The sequence below is a fragment of the Danio rerio genome, chromosome 6, assembly GCF_049306965.1.
Source record: "Danio rerio strain Tuebingen ecotype United States chromosome 6, GRCz12tu, whole genome shotgun sequence".
In the NCBI taxonomy this organism is placed as follows: domain Eukaryota; kingdom Metazoa; phylum Chordata; class Actinopteri; order Cypriniformes; family Danionidae; genus Danio; species Danio rerio.
In genome coordinates, this window is record NC_133181.1 from 38,180,072 (window position 1) to 38,203,394 (window position 23,323).

The following is a 23,323-nucleotide window of genomic DNA, read 5'->3' on the forward strand; positions in this document are numbered from 1 at the left end:
TACTTTTTCTTTATAAGGTTTTATCACTGGAACTAAAAGTGAACACCAGAGACTTACACTTTGTGTTTGTTTTTGTGCTGCTAATTTAAGTTTTATATAAAGTGTCACTCATTTTCTCTTCTGTCTATGATGCATTGAAACTTGTGAACAGCAGAGAGCTTTTCCTCAGTGACGATAAATAGATTTAACTGCTAATTAAGCTGTTTTCAAACAATCTGATATCCTCAGGAGAGGCTGTTGACTATATATTTCACGTTCAGCCATTTGCAATAACTCCAGGACATCAGAATGGCTGTCAGTTTACTGCCACCGTAATAACTATAATCATGACATGTGAAGCAATTGTTGAGATCCAATCCTACAGTCTGTCTCTTTCCACTGTCCTCAGAAAGAAAGCTGATGACTTGCCCTTGCACATGAAGGAACAAATGTCCTCTTTTTTTGGTATCTACACTTTCTTGCAACTTTGACTTCATTTACAAAACTAAAATGAAGTAGGCCAGGGTTTGGTTTAACTTTACATTCACCAATTTTTGTATCCACTTATGATTTGTACATTCATAGGAATTGTGCATTTTTAGTGTTTGAGATAACTATTATTAAAATGTATGCATTTTTGTAATTGTCATAGTTTTTTCAAAGAAAAAAAAAAGCTGGGACATAGGCATGCTTAACATGCTGTCACATCAACTTTCCTTTTAATGAAATGATTTGATTGTTTGAGAATTGAGGATGCTAACTGTTATTGTATTGCATGCAAAACTGTCTTCAATCTGACATTATACAAGACTTATTGCAGATGCAGAATGAATTTAAAATCACAATGTCTAAAATGCAAAATATAAAAAAATATTACAATTCCTGGAATCGATGCAGCTCTGGGGTCTGTTCTGCGTACATGGATTACACCACTAGCTGGATTTGGATATTGACGATTTGACACAATCCAGGATCGTTTCGTTCTTCAAAGCTGATCCGAGAGTTGTTGTCATAGCAACAGTTCTGCTAGCTCAAACCTGATCGGAAGCAGGTTCAATTCATATAAACAGGATTAGATCGGGTATTTTCTTACAGTAGTAGTTATATACACTTGGGAAAATGGTACATATTTGTTAACTATATATATAAAGTTATAGTCATTAATAAAATAAATGAATTTATACATATTAATAAAACTTAAGCAAGATGCACCCTCGAAATGAAAGTACAAAGACTGCCACCTGGTGGTGCAAAGAGAAAACTTATTGATATGAACTTTTTAGATCGCTTTAGTACAAATTGTGTATAATAGAAATGCACAATATGTGACTTTTTTTAAAGCAATAATACATTTATGCAGTCATAAACATGTTTTGATAGTTAACATGCCAGTAATTTTATGCTTCACAAAAGTTGCAGACGCCTTTACCAATATGAAAATGCTTTTGTAAACAACCAGTTATTCTTTACACCGATTAAAAAACGGCTACTATAATAAAGCAAATCTTTTCTAAATGTAGAACTAAATACACTGATTTGCATTGAAATACATGATAAATACTCTTGACACATGAAAGTGCAAAGCCTGCAGCTCACAACAAATGTGGAAGGTTATTGCGTCATATTTAACAAACCGTTTACTGCAAATTTGATGTAATTTTGCTCACATGGATAATTGAATATTAATCAGATGATGTCATTACGCAGCTGTGCCGTCAGCCAATCGTTGCATTGCTGATCATGATTTCGAGGATCGATAGATCTGTCCTTCACAACACACGCAACGATCTCAGATCAGTTCATCAAGACATTCTAATCTGATTCACGAACTTGTTTGAAGAACCAAATTAGCCAGAGATCAGTTATCAAGATTAAAAGATCCAGGATCGGCAAAATCATCTTAGATCATTTAAGCGAGGTACGAAGAACGGACCCCTGAAGTTGTTCCAAGCTGATAAAGTCCCTCTTAACACATCTTTAAAAAAACCTGATAAAATTAGGACCAGCAAGATCAGGACATTGCTTAATTGTTAGAAGATAAAAAATCAGCTCAAAATCAGTGCAGTTATCATACAACTAATTTATAGTTCCACTTTGAGATACAAAGAAGCAAGTTACATTTTCTTGATGCAGCAGCAGATTGTGTTTAGTGACGGTGGTTTTCTGAAGTACTGTGATGTGGCTATATTTAACACCACAACAGAATGTTGTTGTTGTTGTTGTTGTTGTTGTTGAATTTAGGTGAAATATCTAAATTCTTTGACATTTCTTTCAAGACCTTTTGCATAAAATGAGCCATGGATCTGTTTTGCCTGAAAAAACGGAACCTCCACATATTTGATCTTTTCTGTAAATTAAGTTTATTTTATATTTTACTTTTTTATAAAGTTTTACCGTTTATTTTTAAAATTTTCACTTCATTTTTTTTTACTTCAATATTTGCTTAAATTTACAAAAAACATTCAGGTTTTTTTTTATTAAAACACCTGCATTTCTTTGCTTTTACATTTGTCATTTAACATTTAATGTAAGATATGTAACAAGGTATTTCAAAAACACTCTGTACATTGTGACATATTATCCTAAAAGGCTTTGAAAGTCCAGAGAAATTATTAATTATGTCTCATTGCATGTCACTGGCATAATATCCAAAAACAAAGTAGTGTGATCGAATATACAACTGTTTAAAATATGTGGTAATAATTCATGACCTTATCAGAAATTACATTATCCCAAACTTCATCTTTATTAGTTCATCTTTATTAGTTTGTCTATAATATTTGTAGTCACAAAAACGTAAATATAAATAAGTTAAAGAAAATTAGAGCAATCTACCACAACTTGTCCCAACATTTTCAAAGTTAGGCTAGTATGTTATTTTTTAATTATTTTTTTATTTGTATTTTACGAAATAATATTAACAAATATAATATTTAATTACATACTAAAAATTTTCCAGCAATTAATATTAATTATATTATATTATATTATATTATATTATATTATATTATATTATATTATATTATATTATATTATATTATATTATATTATATTATATTATTCATTTAGTTTTGGCTTAGTCCTTTTATTAATCTGGAGTCATCATAGCGGAATAGTCGCCTTGCTGTGAGGCAACAGCACTACCTATTGGATTACCGCATCACCCATATTATATTATATTATATTATATTATATTATATTATATTATATTATATTATATTATATTATATTATATTATATTATTCCAACACATCACGTATTATCATTTCTGCAAGAAGGCCCTTTAAAACCAGTGATTTTTGAAGTGAGTGCTGACACCTTTCACCATTCACTTTCCAAGCTGCTTCTAGAAAGATCCAAACCTTTAATGCGTCCCAGCAGCGTCGTTCCTCCAGCTTTCAGGCATCCGTCAGGAGCCGCTCATTAGGGGCTTTTTCCTGCCTACTGTCAGCCATTGAGTCTCTGCAGTCTGAAGCCTCCATCACACCACCATCACCATTCCCTCATCCCCATCTCTCACATCAGCAACAGCAGGCTTGTTAAACGCCGGCCCACATTAGTCGGTCCTGTCCCTCCGCTGAGGCTCGCAGGCCTGTCAGCCCCGAGGTTCAGTTAATCACTCAGTGAGATCAGCCTTGCGCTCGGGCCCTGGACGCTAATAGAGCGACGAGCGAGACTCAAACACAACATGAGGGCCTCGTTAGCACAGCAGGTATTTAAGGAAACACTCCGTTTCAAATGAAGGGATAATTTGTCTTTGCGCCGAACCACGGGACCCCCTTTTTTTTGAGGGATGGCTATGCGTCGTCAGCATTGAGAGGCTGTAGGCTGGCACCGTTGACACCATCACTTTGATGCTTAATAAATATTTTCTGCCGAATAGCTGTATATTTTAGCCCCAAATACACTAGTCATTCTGTTGTGTTGAGGGGCTTTTTCTGCTGACTGCTCTTTCTTTTCCTTTCTTTCTGTCTTTTCTTTTCCTTCCTTTCTTTTCATTTTCATTTTCGTTTGTGGGTTTACATATGTACAGAGGAAACATTTTTCTCATCCCATATTAATTAATGGGGAGCAAATTCAGTTAGTAACAAATGATGTTTGGGTGTGATGTTGGACAATAAACAAGTGAGATGTATGGACTTACTGTGTAAGGAAAAGGCTTCAACAGAGAATGTACTTCTTAAAGAAATGACTGTTTTTTAATGTTGACAACACATTGTTAACCATGTTTTATAGTGCTTTTTTGTATTGCAAAATGTTGTATTGCAACATTTTGTGCAATCTGTTGGTATGGAAATGCTTCTGAGGCCCAGAAGAGGTCACTGGGGAAGATGGTAACAAAAGCCAGTAAGTTGTTGGGAATTTTTGTACGACTGAACTCATGATTTAGCCACTAAACTGACAAAATGTAAAACAATTATGTTTCTTTTTGAGATTAGGCATGAGGATCAGCACATAAGCGCGTAAAAGAGACGTGTACCTGCAAAAGACATTGTTCAGTCTTAAGTGAGTGAGTGAGTGAGTGAGTGAGTGAGTGAGTGAGTGAGTGAGTGAGTGAGTGAGGGAGTGGGTGAGTGAGTGAGTTAGAGTAGTGTGTGAGGAGATGTTTTCTGTCTGATGAATCATTATAGCATGGATACCCATTCATTTCCTATGACGGTCACGTTTGACTGGAAACACCACAGGTGTAAAAAGGTTGAGTAAAACACTAAAAATTCAATGAAAAAGATAGTCATCACTTTTATATGTTCAAATGCAAAGTGTGAACACTCTCAGAAAAAAAGGTACAATGAGGGTACAATTTTCTTCCTAGAGGGAACAAAATATAAAATTGTACATTTAAAGGTCCCATATTGGTCCTTAGGGTACAATTTTGTACCCAAATGGGCTATAAAGGTACAAATGTCCAGATTTAGGTTTGAAAGGTACATTTTGTACCTTTTATAGCACATTTGGATACAAAATTGTACCGTAAAGGACCAATTTGGCTCCTTTAAAGGTACAATTATATATTTTGTTTCCCTATAGGAACAAAATTGTACCCTCAGCTCATGATAAGATCAAGACACTATATAAGACTAATTTAAATGTATTAATACTAAACATTAATACTAAAATACATAATTTAAAAATATAATGAATAAATAAATTGATTGAATTAAATATTTTAATAATTAATTTTTTTTCATGTATTTAAATTACATTTTTCTCAAAAATGTTAACAATTTAATTTATAATTGAATTTTAATCATTAAAAACGTAAATACTGGTCTTTGCTTACTGTTTAAGACCCTATAGTATATGGGATGTAGAATAAGAACCATGCAGAGTGACAGCATCTTCATACAGGTGGTGATGTTGCTGTCTCTTTAAGAATTTGGCTTGTTGAGACGTTATAGTAGTGTTTGTTACTGAGGCGGTCGGTCGAGTATGCTGGCTGTTTACACAGAACTTCGCACGCTTTTCAAAGAAAAGTCTATTTTGGAGTCCCCACTTTTCAGGTAAGAATGTATTAAAGATATATTTTCAGTCTCATTTTTACATGTGAAGCCGTGTTCTGTTGATTTTGTCTGACTATCGGGTCTCGGCTTTCCCCTGCTTTAAGTGCTCCGGATTGTCTGGTGTAACGTTACGTTGGCCTGCAGGATGGAGTTTGCTAAGATGTCTGCAGCTTATTAAAGAAGTTAATACAATGTGATATCGAAGTCACTGAGGGACATAACGTTATAGACGGTGAGTACTATATGCTGTTAGTTTTCTCGGTGTAAAAGTTCCCTTTATCGCCTACGTTACGTATTCGCGCCTTATATCTTACGTTACGTTACTGCTTTATTAATAAGTGTTGCCACGGCGGAATATAATCGCAACCCAGATAGCAAAATACACTCGGGCCAGTTGCAGCTAGATTTTCGCCTGCCCGAGTCCGTCTGCTGTAACGTTACTTGGGCCAGATGCGGTGGCAGAAGCGAGCCGTACATATATTCGTTTCAGTGTCTAAGTTACATTAATGTTGAGGAGTGTCCACAAACTCTCATGTCCAGAATTGTTGGTGCCAGAATCGTTTAACGTTATACTTATGTTAATGTAGAATTATTAACATACCACGTTGTATAAATCGACGTTTTAAGTTATACTTTGTTCTTTAATGTAATAATTTGTCTTATCTGTTCTGAAACTGGTACCTTGAGCTATTTTACCTATTTTATTAATATCTCAAAATAAATAAATAGTTATTGCTTTATCTTATTGCTTTCCAGAAGTTTTTGAAGTTTCCAATTGTCTTTCAGGACAAGATTGAACAACAGAATGCAGCCTAACAGCATCAGACCAATGAAGGCATGTCATATGAAAGCATGGCTCAGTTACAAGATGTAAGTATGTCTCATTATCTATACCATGGTTTTAATGGCTTACATACTATTTTAAATTTGTAGGTTTTTACTTACAAACAACAATAAATGTACACCCACGTGTTTAAAATTATTTTCTAGGTTTTCATCGAAAGATGAGAGATCAACTGAAGAATGCTATAGACTCTAAGGTACTCTTTCTAAACTTTCTCCACTTGATTAATATTATTAAATTCTAGCTTTGTATGGATTCCTTCATATTTGTTTGTATGCCACATCTTATGTTCCAGGAAGTGATTTTACAGCAGCACTTCTCATGTTGCCAGCCTTGTTAAGCGAGACACTTCAACATTCCGTTGTGCTCCGGTGCGTATGTTGTTTTCTGTTCAGTATATGCTGTGATAAATGCATTTTATAATGCTTGATATTCTTTATATTAGGATGACGCAGTGGGTAGTGCTGTCACCTTACAGCAAGAAGGTTGCTGGTTCGAGCCTCGGCTGGGTCAGTTGGCATTTGTATGAGGAGTTTGCATATTTTTCCAGTGTTCGTGAGGGATTCCTCCAAGTGCTCCGGTTTCCCCACAAGTCCAAAGACATGCGCTATAGCTGAATTTGGTAAGCTTATTTGTCTGTAGTGTATAAATGTGTGTGTGAATAAGTGTGTCTGGGTGTGTCGTAATACTGGGTTGCAGCTAGAAGGGCATCTGCTGCATAAAACATATGCTGGATAAGTTGGAGGTTCATTCCACTGTGGCGACCCCAGATTAATAAAGGGACTAAGCCGAAAAGAAATTGAATGAATGAATGAAATTTATATTAGTCTTTTAATCTGTGATACCTTTTTTTTTTAATCAGTGAATATTAATTATTTTACTTTCTATGCATGTTGATTTTCTCTTCATCAGTGATAGAGTGACTGATATTAATGTAATTATTGCTTTGTCATTTACAGTGAACCATCTTCACCACATCCAACAGTTCAAGTACAGGAGGACATCACCGACTGGACAACTGTGTTAACAAGACGAGTCACAGCAGTCTTCAGAGTTGATGGGATTGTGATTGGCCGGGCTAATGATGTGGACGAATATACATTTTTAACATATCCATCTTATTAGAAGAACACCTTGATGTTTCTGCAGTGGAATGTTTTGAATGGACGGTGGACGATGACAAGCCTCGATCTACTCCAGTTACCAGAGTGATCAACCTTGTTTTTTGTTTCTCTACATGCTCTTGGGATAATCACAATCAATCCACAATCAAAGTTAATCCAGCACACTGCTATCATTCATGCATAAAGCAAATTTTTAAATAACTTGTGGTCCTAATGACTATCAAAGAACATTTTCCAGGTATGAGTGCTTTACATGTCATGTTTATCAAACGCATAAACACATATTGTGTTACAACAAATTACAACTCCACTTGAGGATGATGAGGAGTAATCTACTGATGTTGAGGAAGAGGCTACTGATGTATTTGGTTTTCTTCACTGTTGAAGCAATTTATAGAGAAACATTGCCTTCATTCTGAAATTCAGAGAAAATTTTGATGACAAATTATTTATTATGACAGAGTATTCTGACTAAAGACAAATACTTTGGACTTTATAAAGTGCAGTACTTGATGTAGCCTGTGTAATGTGTTTATACATCTTAAACAGTATTCTTGTGGTCTTTGTATTAATTGTAGATTATTTAGTTTTTATTCTTATCTAAATTGTTCTTTTTACTGTTTTACATGTCTGCTTTATACTTGCTGTGTAATTTTATTTCTTAACACATTTAGTTGTGAGTTGTAATGAAATATTTCTACAATAATAATTAAGAATGGACATCTGTGAACCAAAATATTTTATTTATTTATTTGTGCATGCAGTCACCAAAAGATCAAAATGCCTGGGTCAGTACCCTAAAAATACTACATAATATAAAAAGGTACATTTTTGTACCTTCAGTGTCTACAATTTTGTTCCTTGGGGGTACAAAATTGTCCCTTAAAGGGTACAAATGTAGAAGGTACAATTTTGTACCTTTAAATTGAGGTACAAATTTGTACCCTTAAGGGTACCACCCCAGTGACGGGCCATTTGTACCCTAAAAGGTACAATTTTGTACCTTTTTTTTCTGAGAGTGAAGGATATTATAAGGCCTTGAGGCAATCAGATGTAAAACACTATATTTAAGATTGATTTAAGTTGTAAATCGGTCAGATTTGACCCAAACTCGACAGGAGGGTTAAACAGAGCAGCAAACTGCTTGAGTGTGTGCGCATGTTCACGGTAAACGTTAGAAATGTGAGAGTACACTTAAGCTGGCAGCTAGTCAGTATAATGTGTTCTTTGAAACTCACGGCAGACTTGTTGTTGTGACGGCAACACATCCCCAATCTCGGATCTGCTCAGGAGCAAATGTCTTTACCACGATCTTGGCAACGTCTGTACTGGAAGGCTCTCTCAGCCATTGTTCCTTTTAGCAAGAACACCCGGTTGAAACAGGAACAGTAATGATTCACAATTAGAGTAGTAATACTTTATAACTGGATTTGATTATAATAACAACAACAATGTGGGGTCTGCTGTGATGGAATCAGTAGCTTTCACTCTTTTGTGAAACAACAGTTACCTTGTAATACGGTGCTTAAATGCATCGCAGTTGGCTGCCAGTTGGAGTAGACATCAAATGCCTTGAGGTGTGCTCAAATAGAGACAGAACTGTGGTTGACAGGAAGGTGGGAGTGCTTCCTAACTGGTATTAAGGAGCTCTCTTTCTTTGTGGAGGAGCTCCAGCAAGTAACGGCCAAATTGAATAGATTTTCCAGCGCTGTTGCGCTACATGAAACAAGTTGGTGGGAAAAATGCACAGGGAAATCACCTTCGCAAGGTCGAGCGGTCTAAGGCGCTGGATTAAGGCTCCAGTCTCTTCGGGGGCGTGGGTTCGAATCCCACCGCTGCCAGACAGTCATATTAGGATCCTTGAGATTGACCTCTCTGCTTGAGCAAACAGATTTGCAAAGTGATACTGGATGCTCCCGGTCACATCCAAATGTGTCCTAATTGGCCAAAGTTGAAGGGCTTCACTAGGAAGCTCGGCGTCCTCTCTGCTGTTCTGCTTTCGTAAGACTGGGGAAAAAGGGCCCACGGTATGGTGGTTACCAGGGTAGCGTGGCCAAGCGGTCTAAGGCGCTGGATTTAGGCTCCAGTCTCTTTGGGGGCGTGGGTTTGAATCCCACTGCTGCCAGATGCGGTATTAAACGTGGCAGCAAACTGCTTGAGTGTATTCACATTAAACGCCTGGGAATTGTCAGAGTACACTTAAGTTGGCAGCTAGTCAGTATAATGTGTTCTTTGAAACTTACGGCAGACTGAGCAAATGTTTTTACAACGATCTTGGCAACGTCTGTACTGGAAGTCTCTCTCAGCCATTGTTCCTTTTAGCAAAAACACCCAGTTGAAACAGGAACAGTAATGATTCCCAGCGCTGTTGCGCTACATGAAACAAGTTGTTGAGAAAAGTGCTCAGGGAAAGCACCTTTACAGGGTAGCATGGCCAAGCAGTCTAATTCACTGGATTAAGGCTCCAGTCTCTTCGGGGGCGTGGATTCGAATCCCACCGCTGCCAGACAGTCATTTTAGGATCTTTGAGATTGACCTCTCTGCTTGAGCAAACAGATTTGCAAAGTGATACTGGATGCTCCCGGTCACATCCAAACGTGGCCTAATTGGCCAAAGTTGAAGGGCTTCACTAGGAAGCTCGGCGTCCTCTCTGCTGTTCTGCTTTCGTAAGACTGGGGAAAAAGGGCCCACGGTATAAATGCCATTGGGGTAGCGTGGCCGATGGGTCTAAGGCACTGGCTTTAAGCTCCAGTCTCTTTGGGGGCGTGAGTTCAAATCCCACCATTGCCAGATGCGGTTTTCAACAGGGCAGCAAACTGCTTGAGTGTATTCGCTTTAAACGCCCGGGAATTGTCAGAGTACACTTAAGTTGGCAGCTAGTCAGTATAATGTGTTTTTTGAAACTCACGGCAGACTTGTTGTTGTGATGGCAACACATCCCCAATCTCGGATCTGCTCTGGAGCAAATGTCTTTACCACAATCTTGGCAACGTCTGTACTGGAAGGCTCTCTCAGCCATTGTTCCTTTAAGCAAGAACACCCGGTTGAAACAGGAACAGTAATGATTCACAATTAGAGTAGTAATACTTTATAACTGGATTTGAATATAATAACAACAGCAATGTGGGGTCTGCTGTGATGGAATCAGTAGCTTTCACTCTTTTGTGAAACAACAGTTACCTTGTAATACGGTGCTTAAATGCATCGCAGTTGGCTGCCAATTGGAGTAGACATCAAATGCCTTGAGGTGTGCTCAAATAGAGACAGAACTGTGGTTGACAGGAAGGTGGGAGTGCTTCCTAAGCTGGTATTAAGGAGCTCTCTTTCTTTGTGGAGGAGCTCCAGCAAGTAACGGCCAAATTGAATAGATTTTCCAGCGCTGTTGCGCTACATGAAACAAGTTGGTGGAAAAAGTGCACAGGAAAAGCAACGTTGCAAGGTCGCGTGGCTGAGCGGTCTAAGGCGCTGGATTAATGCTCCAGTCTCTTCGGGGGCGTGGGTTAGAATCCCACCGCTGCCAGACAGTCATTTTAGGATCCTTGAGATTGACCTCTCTGCTTGAGCAAACAGATTTGCAAAGTGATACTGGATGCTCCCGGTCACATCCAAACGTGGCCTAATTGGCCAAAGTTGAAGGGCTTCACAAGGAAGCTCGGCGTCCTCTCTGCTGTTCTGCTTTCGTAAGACTGGGGAAAAAGGGCCCACGGTATAAATGCCACTGGGGTAGTGTGGCCGATGGGTCTAAGGCACTGGCTTTAGGCTCTGGTCTCTTTGGGGGCATGAGTTTGAATCCCACCGCTGCCAGATGCGGTTTTCAACAGGGCAGCAAACTGCTTGAGTGTGATCGCTTTAAACGTCCGGGAATTGTGAGAGTACACTTAAGTTGGCAGCTAGTCAGTATAATGTGTTCTTTAAAACTCACGGCAGACTTGTTGTTGTGACGGCAACACATCCCCAATCTCGGATCTGCTCTGGAGCAAATGTCTTTACCACGATCTTGGCAACGTCTGTACAGGAAGGCTCTCTCAGCCATTGTTCCTTTTAGCAAGAACACCCGGTTGAAACAGGAACAGTAATGATTCACAATTAGAGTAGTAATACTTTATAACTGGATTTGAATATAATAACAACAACAATGTGGGGTCTGCTGTGATGGAATCAGTAGCTTTCACTCTTTTGTGAAACAACAGTTACCTTGTAATACGGTGCTTAAATGCATCGCAGTTGGCTGCCAATTGGAGTAGACATCAAATGCCTTGAGGTGTGCTCAAATAGAGACAGAACTGTGGTTGACAGGAAGGTGGGAGTGCTTCCTAACTGGTATTAAGGAGCTCTCTTTCTTTGTGGAGGAGCTCCAGCAAGTAACGGCCAAATTGAATAGATTTTCCAGCGCTGTTGCGCTACATGAAACAAGTTGGTGGGAAAAATGCACAGGGAAATCAACTTCGCAAGGTAGCGTGGCCGAGCGGTCTAAGGCGCTGGATTAAGGCTCCAGTCTCTTCGGGGTGCATGGGTTTGAATCCCACCGCTGCCAGCAAGTCATATTAGGATCCTTGAGATTGACCTCTCTGCTTGAGCAAACAGATTTGCAAAGTGATACTGGATGCTCCCGGTCACAGTATGGTTACCGGGGTAGCGTGGCCGAGCGGTCTAAGGTGCTGGATTTAGGCTCCAGTCTCTTTGGGGGCATGGGTTCGAATCCCACCGCTGCCAGATGCGGTATTAAATGTGGCAGCAAACTGCTTGAGTGTATTCGCATTAAACGCCTGGGAATTGTCAGAGTACACTTAAGTTGGCAACTAGTCAGTATAATGTGTTCTTTGAAACTTACGGCAGACTGAGCAAATGTTTTTACAACGATCTTGGCAACGTCTGTACTGGAAGTCTCTCAGCCATTGTTCCTTTTAGCAAAAACACCCAGTTGAAACAGGAACAGTAATGATTCCCAGCGCTGTTGCGCTACATGAAACAAGTTGTTGAGAAAAGTGCTCAGGGAAAGCACCTTTACAGGGTAGCATGGCCAAGCAGTCTAATTCACTGGATTAAGGCTCCAGTCTCTTCGGGGGCGTGGATTCGAATCCCACCGCTGCCAGACAGTCATTTTAGGATCTTTGAGATTGACCTCTCTGCTTGAGCAAACAGATTTGCAAAGTGATACTGGATGCTCCCGGTCACATCCAAACGTGGCCTAATTGGCCAAAGTTGAAGGGCTTCACTAGGAAGCTCGGCGTCCTCTCTGCTGTTCTGCTTTCGTAAGACTGGGGAAAAAGGGCCCACAGTATAAATGCCATTGGGGTAGCGTGGCCGATGGGTCTAAGGCACTGGCTTTAAGCTCCAGTCTCTTTGGGGGCATGAGTTTGAATCCCACCGCTGCCAGATGCGGTTTTCAACAGGGCAGCAAACTGCTTGAGTGTGATCGCTTTAAACGTCCGGGAATTGTGAGAGTACACTTAAGTTGGCAGCTAGTCAGTATAATGTGTTCTTTAAAACTCACGGCAGACTTGTTGTTGTGACGGCAACACATCCCCAATCTCGGATCTGCTCTGGAGCAAATGTCTTTACCACGATCTTGGCAACGTCTGTACTGGAAGGCTCTCTCAGCCATTGTTCCTTTTAGCAAGAACACCCGGTTGAAACAGGAACAGTAATGATTCACAATTAGAGTAGTAATACTTTATAACTGGATTTGAATATAATACCAACAACAATGTGGGGTCTGCTGTGATGGAATCAGTAGCTTTCACTCTTTTGTGAAACAACAGTTACCTTGTAATACGGTGCTTAAATGCATCGCAGTTGGCTGGCAATTGGAGTAGACATCAAATGCCTTGAGGTGTGCTCAAATAGAGACAGAACTGTGGTTGACAGGAAGGTGGGAGTGCTTCCTAACTGGTATTAAGGAGCTCTCTTTCTTTGTGGAGGAGCTCCAGCAAGTAACGGCCAAATTGAATAGATTTTCCAGCGCTGTTGCGCTACATGACACAAGTTGGTGGAAAAAGTGCACAGGTAAAGCATTGTTACAAGGTAGCGTGGCCGAGCGGTCTAAGGCGCTGGAATAAGGCTCCAGTCTCTTCGGGGGCGTGGGTTCGAATCCCACTGCTGCCAGATAGTCATTTTAGGATCCTTGAGATTGACCTCTCTGCTTGAGCAAACAGATTTGCAAAGTGATACTGGATGCTCCCGGTCACATCCAAACGTGGCCTAATTGGCCAAAGTTGAAGGGCTTCACAAGGAAGCTCGGCGTCCTCTCTGCTGTTCTGCTTTCGTAAGACTGGGGAAAAAGGGCCCACGGTATAAATGCCACTGGGGTAGTGTGGCCGTTGGTCTAAGGCACTGGCTTTAGGCTCCAGTCTCTTCGGGTGTTTGGGTTCGAATCCCACCGCTGCCAGATGTGGTTTTAAACATGGCAACAAACTGCTTGAGTGTATTCGCTTTAAACGCCCGGGAATTGTCTAAGTACACTTAAGTTGGCAGCTAGTCAATATAATGTGTTCTTTGAAACTTATGGCAGACTGAGCAAATGTTTTTACAATGATCTTGGCAACGTCTGTACTGGAAGTCTCTCTCAGCCATTGTTCCTTTTAGCAAGAACACCCAGTTGAAACAGGAACAGTAATGATTCCCAGCGCTGTTGCGCTACATGAAACAAGTTGGTGTGAAAAGTGCTGAGGGAAAGCGCCATTACAGGGTAGCATGGCCAAGTGGTCTAATTCATTGGATTAAGGCTCCAGTCTCTTCGGGGGCGTGGCTTCGAATCCCACCGCTGCCAGACAGTCATTTTAGGATCCTTGGCAACGTCTGTACTGGAAGGCTCTCTCAGCCATTGTTCCTTTTAGCAAGAACACCCGGTTGAAACAGGAACAGTAATGATTCACAATTAGAGTAATAATACTTTATAACTGGATTTGAATATAATAACAACAACATTGTGGGGTCTGCTGTGATGGAATCAGTAGCTTTCACTCTTTTGTGAAATAACAGTTACCTTGTAATACGGTGCTTAAATGCATCACAGTTGGCTGCCAATTGGAGTAGACATCAAATGCCTTGAGGTGTGCTCAAATAGAGACAGAACTGTGGTTGACAGGAAGGTGGGAGTGCTTCCTAAGCTGGTATTAAGGAGCTCTCTTTCTTTGTGGAGGAGCTCCAGCAAGTAACGGCCAAATTGAATCGATTTTCCAGCGCTGTTGCGCTACATGAAACAAGTTGGTTGAAAAAGTACACAGGAAAAGGACCTTTGTCAGGTAGCGTGGCCGAGCGGTCTAAGGCGCTGGATTAAGGCTCCAGTCTCTTCGGGGGCGTGGGTTCGAATCCCACCGCTGCCATACAGTCATTTTAGGATCCTTGAGATTGACCTCTCTGCTTAAAGGGTCACGAAACACCAAAACACATTTTTTGAGCTGTTGACAGTCGTATATGTGTCCCACACTGCTAAAAACACTATTAAGACACCTATATGTCACTAAAAAGTGTAAATTGGTTGTTTTTGCGTTATTTCAAGCAAATTCGTACTTCCAGTTTGAAACGAATTTTTGAAGCTGCGTCACGGTCATGACATAATAGCGTGTATTCCAGCGTGCAGACTGGGTGTCTGTGCCTAAGTGAGTCTAATTACGTCTTACAGTGTGATGCATTAATGCATGAGTAAGGCTTGGTTCAAACCAATCAGCGCGCTCTATTGTGCAACTTCATTAATATTCTTTACTATAACCGTGTTTTCAGGACAGAGACGCCACGTTGTGTTGGCAAAACAAGCGTGAAGTGTTGCTTTTATAGTTTGCTGCAGTTAAGTTTCGTTTTCATTTTCTCTCTGTGAGAGCTCAGAGTCACGTGTGGATTAACAGTGTACGCGACGCGCGACAACAATAACTTACGTGTCTAAGGAGGATTATTGTTTACCTGTGAGCTGTTCTCATCTGCAAACGCTGAGATCTGGATTCGTTTGTAGTATTCTCTTCATAAAGACGCAGCTCTAGTTGCTGGTGATTGTCCTGTCTCTACAGATATGGTAAGTGAGCGACCAGTTTATTCAGTTTGTTCGTATCTAACAAACTATTGCACAGAGTGTAAACACGTTAGCACCATAACCAAACTTTAACCTTGTGTAGGATTTTTTACCGCATTTTGTGACCGGAATAACACGCGCGGCTTTCTGACACTACCTGCCGTGTGCATCTAAGTTTCTGGGAAATGCGGAGGTTTTTTTTTCTCTCATTCGCCGTGCGGTATAAAACATTGCATGAAAAATACATGCTTAGAGCAGTTCCTTGAATCAAATATCTCGTTTGTCGCGAGGGGCATGAATGAACTCCCTGAATGAAAGAGCCAAACTGCAGCTAAAGTCCACCATTTAATAATTTGGCAAATAATTCGACTACAGATGTCCATGTAGGTTAAACACCATCACTTTATCGTGTGTGTGTGTGTGTGTGTGTGTGTGTGTGTGTGTGTGTGTGTGTGTGTGTGTGTATTTTGACTCTGAAACTCGCGCGTGCCCAAATAGACACTCCCACACCATCCCACTTTTCTTCCTCCGACACTCCATCCTAAACAGAGCTGGACACGCCCACTTTTCTGACTTTTTCCAAAATAGAGGTGTGAAAACACCCTGCTGAAACGAGGGGGTTTCATGGCCCTTTAAGCAAACAGATTTGCAAAGTGATACTGGATGCTCCCGGTCACATCCAAATGTGGCCTAATTGGCCAAAGTTGAAGGGCTTCACTAGGAAGCTCGGCGTCCTCTCTGCTGTTCTGCTTTCGTAAGACTGGGGAAAAAGGGCCCACGGTATGAATGCCACCGGGGTAGCGTGGCCGATGGGTCTAAGGCACTGGCTTTAGGCTCCAGTCTCTTTGGGGGCGTGAGTTCAAATCCCACTGCTGCCAGATGTGGTTTTCAACAGGGCAGCAAACTGCTTGAGTGTATTCACTTTAAACGCCCGGGAATTGTGAGAGTACACTTAAGTTGGCAGCTAGTCAGTATAATGTGTCCTTTGAAACTCACGGCAGACTTGTTGTTGTGACGGCAACACATCCCCAATCTCGGATCTGCTCAGGAGCAAATGTCTTTACCACGATCTTGGCAACGTCTGTACTGGAAGGCTCTCTCAGCCATTGTTCCTTTTAGCAAGAACACCCGGTTGAAACAGGAACAGTAATGATTCACAATTAGAGTAATATTACTTTATAACTGGATTTGAATATAATAACAACAACAATGTGGGGTCTGCTGTGATGGAATCAGTAATTTTCACTCTTTTGTGAAAAAACAGTTACCTTGTAATACGGTGCTTAAATGCATCGCAGCTGGCTGCCAATTGGAGTAGACATCAAATGCCTTGAGGTGTGCTCAAATAGAGACAGAACTGTGGTTGACAGGAAGGTGGGAGTGCTTCCTAACTGGTATTAAGGAGCTCTCTTTCTTTGTGGAGGAGCTCCAGCAAGTAACGGCCAAATTGAATAGATTTTCCAGCGCTGTTGCGCTACATGAAACAAGTTGGTGGAAAAAGTGCACAGGAAAAGCATCTTTACAAGGTAGCGTGGCCGAGCGGTCTAAGGCGCTGGATTAAGGCTCCAGTCTCTTCGGGGGCGTGGGTTCGAATCCCACCGCTGCCAGACAGTCATTTTAGGATCCTTGAGATTGACCTCTCTGCTTGAGCAAACAGATTTGCAAAGTGATACTGGATGCTCCCGGTCACATCCAAATGTGGCCTAATTGGCCAAAGTTGAAGGGCTTCACTAGGAAGCTCGGCGTCCTCTCTGCTGTTCTGCTTTCGTAAGACTGGGGAAAAAGGGCCCACGGTATGAATGCCACCGGGGTAGCGTGGCCGATGGGTCTAAGGCACTGGCTTTAGGCTCCAGTCTCCTTGGGGGCGTGAGTTCAAATCCCACTGCTGCCAGATGTGGTTTTCAACAGGGCAGCAAACTGCTTGAGTGTATTCACTTTAAACGCCCGGGAATTGTGAGAGTACACTTAAGTTGGCAGCTAGTCAGTATAATGTGTCCTTTGAAACTCACGGCAGACTTGTTGTTGTGACGGCAACACATCCCCAATCTCGGATCTGCTCTGGGATCCGTTCTTCGTACCTCCCTTAAATGATCTAAGATTATTTTGCAGATCCTGGATCTTTTAATCTTGATAACTGATCTCTCGCTAATTTGGTTCTTCAAACAAGTTCGCGAATCAGATTAGAATGTCTGGATGAACTGATCTGAGATCGCTGCGTGTGTTTTGAAGGACAGACCTATCGATCCTCGAAATCATGATCAGCAATGCAACGATTGGCTGACGGCACAGCAGCGTAATGACATCATCTGATTAATATTCAATTATCCATGTGAGCAAAATTACATCAAATTAGCAGTCGACGGTTTGTTAAATATGACACGCAAGAACTTTACACATTTGTTGTGAGCTGCAGGCTTTACACTTTCATTTGTCAAGACAAGAGTATTCATCATGTATTTCAATGCAAATCAATGTATTTAGTTCTACATTTAGAAAAGATTTTCTTTATTATAATAGCCGTTTTTTAATCGGTGTAAAGAATAACTGGTTGTTTACAAAAGCATCTTCATATTGGTAAAGGTGTCTGCAACTTTTGTGAAGCATCAAATCACCGGCATATTAACTGTCAAAACATGTTTATGACTGCTGAAATGTATTATTGCTTTAAAAAAAGTCACATATTGTGCATTTCTATTATACACAATTTGTACTAAAGCGATCTAAAAAGTTAATATCAATAAATTTTCTCTTTGCACCAGATGGCAGTCTTTGTACTTTAATTTCGAGGGTGCAGATTGCATAAGTTTTATTAATATGGATAACTTTATTTATTTTATTAATGACTATAACTTTATATATAAAGTTAAAAAATATGTACCATTTCCCCAAGTGTATATAACTACTACTGTAAGAAAATATCAGAATTCAGAACATACTTTCTGTATTATCTTTGCTTGAACTGAGCCGATCTAATCCTGTTTATATGAATTGAACCTGCTCCCGATCAGGTTTGACCTAGCAGAACTGTTGCCATGACAACAACTCTCGGATCAGCTTTGAAGAACGAAACGATCCTGGATCGTGTCAAATCGTCAACATCCAAATCCAGCTAACTGAGTAATCCACGTACGAAGAACGGACCCCTGGAGCAAATATCTTTACCACGATTTTGGCAATGTCTGTACTGGAAGGCTCTCTCAGCCATTGTTCCTTTTAGCAAGAACACCCGGTTGAAACAGGAACTGTAATGATTCACAATTAGAGTAATAATACTTTATAACTGGATTTGAATATAATACCAACAACAATGTGGGGTCTGCTGTGATGGAATCAGTAGCTTTCACTCTTTTGTGAAATAACAGTTACCTTGTAATACGGTGCTTAAATGCATCGCAGCTGGCTGCCAATTGGAGTAGACATAAAATGCCTTGAGGTGTGCTCAAATAGAGACAGAACTGTGGTTGACAGGAAGGTGGGAGTGCTTCCTAACTGGTATTAAGGAGCTCTCTTTCTTTGTGGAGGAGCTCCAGCAAGTAACGGCCAAATTGAATAGATTTTCCAGTGCTGTTGCGCTACATGAAACAAGTTGGTGGAAAAAGTGCACAGGAAAAGCATCTTTACAAGGTAGCGTGGCCGAGCGGTCTAAGGCGCTGGATTAAGGCTCCAGTCTCTTCGGGGGCGTGGGTTCGAATCCCACCGCTGCCAGACAGTCATTTTAGGATCCTTGAGATTGACCTCTCTGCTTGAGCAAACAGATTTGCAAAGTGATACTGGATGCTCCCGGTCACATCCAAACGTGGCCTAATTGGCCAAAGTTGAAGGGCTTCACAAGGAAGCTCGGCGTCCTCTCTGCTGTTCTGCTTTCGTAAGACTGGGGAAAAAGGGCCCACGGCATAAATGCCACTGGGATAGTGTGGCCGATGGGTCTAAGGCACTGGCTTTAGGCTCTGGTCTCTTTGGGGGCATGAGTTTGAATCCCACCGCTGCCAGATGTGGTTTTCAACAGGGCAGCAAACTGCTTGAGTGTGATCGCTTTAAACGTCCGGGAATTGTGAGAGTACACTTAAGTTGGCAGCTAGTCAGTATAATGTGTTCTTTAAAACTCACGGCAGACTTGTTGTTGTGACGGCAACACATCCCCAATCTCGGATCTGCTCTGGAGCAAATGTCTTTACCACGATCTTGGCAACGTCTGTACTGGAAGGCTCTCTCAGCCATTGTTCCTTTTAGCAAGAACACCCGGTTGAAACAGGAACAGTAATGATTCACAATTAGAGTAGTAATACTTTATAACTGGATTTGAATATAATAACAACAACAATGTGGGGTCTGCTGTGATGGAATCAGTAGCTTTCACTCTTTTGTGAAACAACAGTTACCTTGTAATACGGTGCTTAAATGCATCGCAGTTGGCTGCCAATTGGAGTAGACATCAAATGCCTTGAGGTGTGCTCAAATAGAGACAGAACTGTGGTTGACAGGAAGGTGGGAGTGCTTCCTAACTGGTATTAAGGAGCTCTCTTTCTTTGTGGAGGAGCTCCAGCAAGTAACGGCCAAATTGAATAGATTTTCCAGCGCTGTTGCCCTACATGACACAAGTTGGTGGAAAAAGTGCACAGGAAAAGCATCGTTACAAGGTAGCGTGGCCGAGCGGTCTAAGGCGCTGGATTAAGGCTCCAGTCTCTTCGGGGGCGTGGGTTCGAATCCCACTGCTGCCAGACAGTCATTTTAGGATCCTTGAGATTGACCTCTCTGCTTGAGCAAACAGATTTGCAAAGTGATACTGGATGCTCCCGGTCACATCCAAACGTGGCCTAATTGGCCAAAGTTGAAGGGCTTCACAAGGAAGCTCGGCGTCCTCTCTGCTGTTCTGCTTTCGTAAGACTGGGGAAAAAGGGCCCACGGTATAAATGCCACTGGGGTAGTGTGGCCGTTGGTCTAAGGCACTGGCTTTAGGCTCCAGTCTCTTCGGGTGTGTGGGTTCGAATCCCACCGCTGCCAGATGTGGTTTTAAACATGGCAACAAACTGCTTGAGTGTATTCGCTTTAAACGCCCGGGAATTGTCTAAGTACACTTAAGTTGGCAGCTAGTCAATATAATGTGTTCTTTGAAACTTATGGCAGACTGAGCAAATGTTTTTACAATGATCTTGGCAACGTCTGTACTGGAAGTCTCTCTCAGCCATTGTTCCTTTTAGCAAGAACACCCAGTTGAAACAGGAACAGTAATGATTCCCAGCGCTGTTGCGCTACATGAAACAAGTTGGTGTGAAAAGTGCTGAGGGAAAGCGCCATTACAGGGTAGCATGGCCAAGTGGTCTAATTCATTGGATTAAGGCTCCAGTCTCTTTGGGGGCGTGGCTTCGAATCCCACCGCTGCCAGACAGTCATTTTAGGATCCTTGGCAACGTCTGTACTGGAAGGCTCTCTCAGCCATTGTTCCTTTTAGCAAGAACACCCGGTTGAAACAGGAACAGTAATGATTCACAATTAGAGTAATAATACTTTATAACTGGATTTGAATATAATAACAACAACATTGTGGGGTCTGCTGTGATGGAATTAGTAGCTTTCACTCTTTTGTGAAATAACAGTTACCTTGTAATACGGTGCTTAAATGCATCACAGTTGGCTGCCAATTGGAGTAGACATCAAATGCCTTGAGGTGTGCTCAAATAGAGACAGAACTGTGGTTGACAGGAAGGTGGGAGTGCTTCCTAAGCTGGTATTAAGGAGCTCTCTTTCTTTGTGGAGGAGCTCCAGCAAGTAACGGCCAAATTGAATCGATTTTCCAGCGCTGTTGCGCTACATGAAACAAGTTGGTTGAAAAAGTACACAGGAAAAGGACCTTTGTAAGGTAGCGTGGCCGAGCGGTCTAAGGCGCTGGATTAAGGCTCCAGTCTCTTCGGGGGCGTGGGTTCGAATCCCACTGCTGCCATACAGTCATTTTAGGATCCTTGAGATTGACCTCTCTGCTTAAAGGGTCACGAAACACCAAAACACATTTTTTGAGCTGTTGACAGTCGTATATGTGTCCCACACTGCTAAAAACACTATTAAGACACCTATATGTCACTAAAAAGTGTAAATTGGTTGTTTTTGCGTTATTTCAAGCAAATTCATACTTCCAGTTTGAAACGAATTTTTGAAGCTGCGTCACGGTCATGACATAATAGCGTGTATTCCAGCGTGCAGACTGGGTGTCTGTGCCTAAGTGAGTCTAATTACGTCTTACAGTGTGATGCATTAATGCATGAGTAAGGCTTGGTTCAAACCAATCAGCGCGCTCTATTGTGCAACTTCATTAATATTCTTTACTATAACCGTGTTTTCAGGACAGAGACGCCACGTTGTGTTGGCAAAACAAGCGTGAAGTGTTGCTTTTATAGTTTGCTGCAGTTAAGTTTCGTTTTCATTTTCTCTCTGTGAGAGCTCAGAGTCACGTGTGGATTAACAGTGTACGCGACGCGCGACAACAATAACTTACGTGTCTAAGGAGGATTATTGTTTACCTGTGAGCTGTTCTCATCTGCAAACGCTGAGATCTGGATTCGTTTGTAGTATTCTCTTCATAAAGACGCAGCTCTAGTTGCTGGTGATTGTCCTGTCTCTACAGATATGGTAAGTGAGCGACCAGTTTATTCAGTTTGTTCGTATCTAACAAACTATTGCACAGAGTGTAAACACGTTAGCACCATAACCAAACTTTAACCTTGTGTAGGATTTTTTACCGCATTTTGTGACCGGAATAACACGCGCGGCTTTCTGACACTACCTGCCGTGTGCATCTAAGTTTCTGGGAAATGCGGAGGTTTTTTTTTCTCTCATTCGCCGTGCGGTATAAAACATTGCATGAAAAATACATGCTTAGAGCAGTTCCTTGAATCAAATATCTCGTTTGTCGCGAGGGGCATGAATGAACTCCCTGAATGAAAGAGCCAAACTGCAGCTAAAGTCCACCATTTAATAATTTGGCAAATAATTCGACTACAGATGTCCATGTAGGTTAAACACCATCACTTTATCGTGTGTGTGTGTGTGTGTGTGTGTGTGTGTGTGTGTGTATTTTGACTCTGAAACTCGCGCGTGCCCAAATAGACACTCCCACACCATCCCACTTTTCTTCCTCCGACACTCCCCCCTAAACAGAGCTGGACACGCCCACTTTTCTGACTTTTTCCAAAATAGAGGTGTGAAAACACCCTGCTGAAACGAGGGGGTTTCATGGCCCTTTAAGCAAACAGATTTGCAAAGTGATACTGGATGCTCCCGGTCACATCCAAATGTGGCCTAATTGGCCAAAGTTGAAGGGCTTCACTAGGAAGCTCGGCGTCCTCTCTGCTGTTTTGCTTTCGTAAGACTGGGGAAAAAGGGCCCACGGTATGAATGCCACCGGGGTAGCGTGGCCGATGGGTCTAAGGCACTGGCTTTAGGCTCCAGTCTCTTTGGGGGCGTGAGTTCAAATCCCACTGCTGCCAGATGTGGTTTTCAACAGGGCAGCAAACTGCTTGAGTGTATTCACTTTAAACGCCCGGGAATTGTGAGAGTACACTTAAGTTGGCAGCTAGTCAGTATAATGTGTCCTTTGAAACTCACGGCAGACTTGTTGTTGTGACGGCAACACATCCCCAATCTCGAATCTGCTCAGGAGCAAATGTCTTTACCACGACCTTGGCAACGTCTGTACTGGAAGGCTCTCTCAGCCATTGTTCCTTTTAGCAAGAACACCCGGTTGAAACAGGAACAGTAAGGATTCACAATTAGAGTAATATTACTTTATAACTGGATTTGAATATAATACCAACAACAATGTGGGGTCTGCTGTGATGGAATCAGTAATTTTCACTCTTTTGTGAAAAAACAGTTACCT

The 23,323-nt window shown here is 41.4% G+C and overlaps 1 long non-coding RNA gene and 10 other non-coding genes across 11 annotated transcripts; all 11 read left to right on the forward strand.

Moving 5' to 3' along the window:
• The first annotated feature begins 5,584 nt into the window (after positions 1 to 5,584).
• Positions 5,585 to 8,180, forward strand: LOC137495886 (uncharacterized). The gene is made up of 6 exons (XR_011015866.2): positions 5,585 to 5,712; positions 6,267 to 6,350; positions 6,471 to 6,520; positions 6,620 to 6,695; positions 6,770 to 6,946; positions 7,284 to 8,180. It is a non-coding gene; the product is annotated as an uncharacterized lncRNA (long non-coding RNA).
• A 1,311-nt stretch (positions 8,181 to 9,491) lies between these two features.
• Positions 9,492 to 9,573, forward strand: trnal-uag (transfer RNA leucine (anticodon UAG)). Its single transcript has one exon. It is a non-coding gene; the product is annotated as a tRNA-Leu (tRNA).
• Positions 9,574 to 10,886: 1,313 nt separating this feature from the next.
• On the forward strand, positions 10,887 to 10,968 carry trnai-aau (transfer RNA isoleucine (anticodon AAU)). Its single transcript has one exon. It is a non-coding gene; the product is annotated as a tRNA-Ile (tRNA).
• Positions 10,969 to 11,899: 931 nt separating this feature from the next.
• On the forward strand, positions 11,900 to 11,982 carry trnal-aag (transfer RNA leucine (anticodon AAG)). The gene has a single exon. It is a non-coding gene; the product is annotated as a tRNA-Leu (tRNA).
• Positions 11,983 to 12,079: 97 nt separating this feature from the next.
• Positions 12,080 to 12,161, forward strand: trnal-uag (transfer RNA leucine (anticodon UAG)). Its single transcript has one exon. It is a non-coding gene; the product is annotated as a tRNA-Leu (tRNA).
• Positions 12,162 to 13,471: 1,310 nt separating this feature from the next.
• trnal-aag (transfer RNA leucine (anticodon AAG)) lies at positions 13,472 to 13,553 on the forward strand. The gene has a single exon. It is a non-coding gene; the product is annotated as a tRNA-Leu (tRNA).
• Positions 13,554 to 14,691: 1,138 nt separating this feature from the next.
• On the forward strand, positions 14,692 to 14,773 carry trnal-aag (transfer RNA leucine (anticodon AAG)). Its single transcript has one exon. It is a non-coding gene; the product is annotated as a tRNA-Leu (tRNA).
• A 2,205-nt stretch (positions 14,774 to 16,978) lies between these two features.
• Positions 16,979 to 17,060, forward strand: trnal-aag (transfer RNA leucine (anticodon AAG)). Its single transcript has one exon. It is a non-coding gene; the product is annotated as a tRNA-Leu (tRNA).
• A 2,016-nt stretch (positions 17,061 to 19,076) lies between these two features.
• On the forward strand, positions 19,077 to 19,158 carry trnal-aag (transfer RNA leucine (anticodon AAG)). Its single transcript has one exon. It is a non-coding gene; the product is annotated as a tRNA-Leu (tRNA).
• Positions 19,159 to 20,089: 931 nt separating this feature from the next.
• trnal-aag (transfer RNA leucine (anticodon AAG)) lies at positions 20,090 to 20,171 on the forward strand. Its single transcript has one exon. It is a non-coding gene; the product is annotated as a tRNA-Leu (tRNA).
• A 1,138-nt stretch (positions 20,172 to 21,309) lies between these two features.
• trnal-aag (transfer RNA leucine (anticodon AAG)) lies at positions 21,310 to 21,391 on the forward strand. The gene has a single exon. It is a non-coding gene; the product is annotated as a tRNA-Leu (tRNA).
• Positions 21,392 to 23,323: the final 1,932 nt, after the last annotated feature.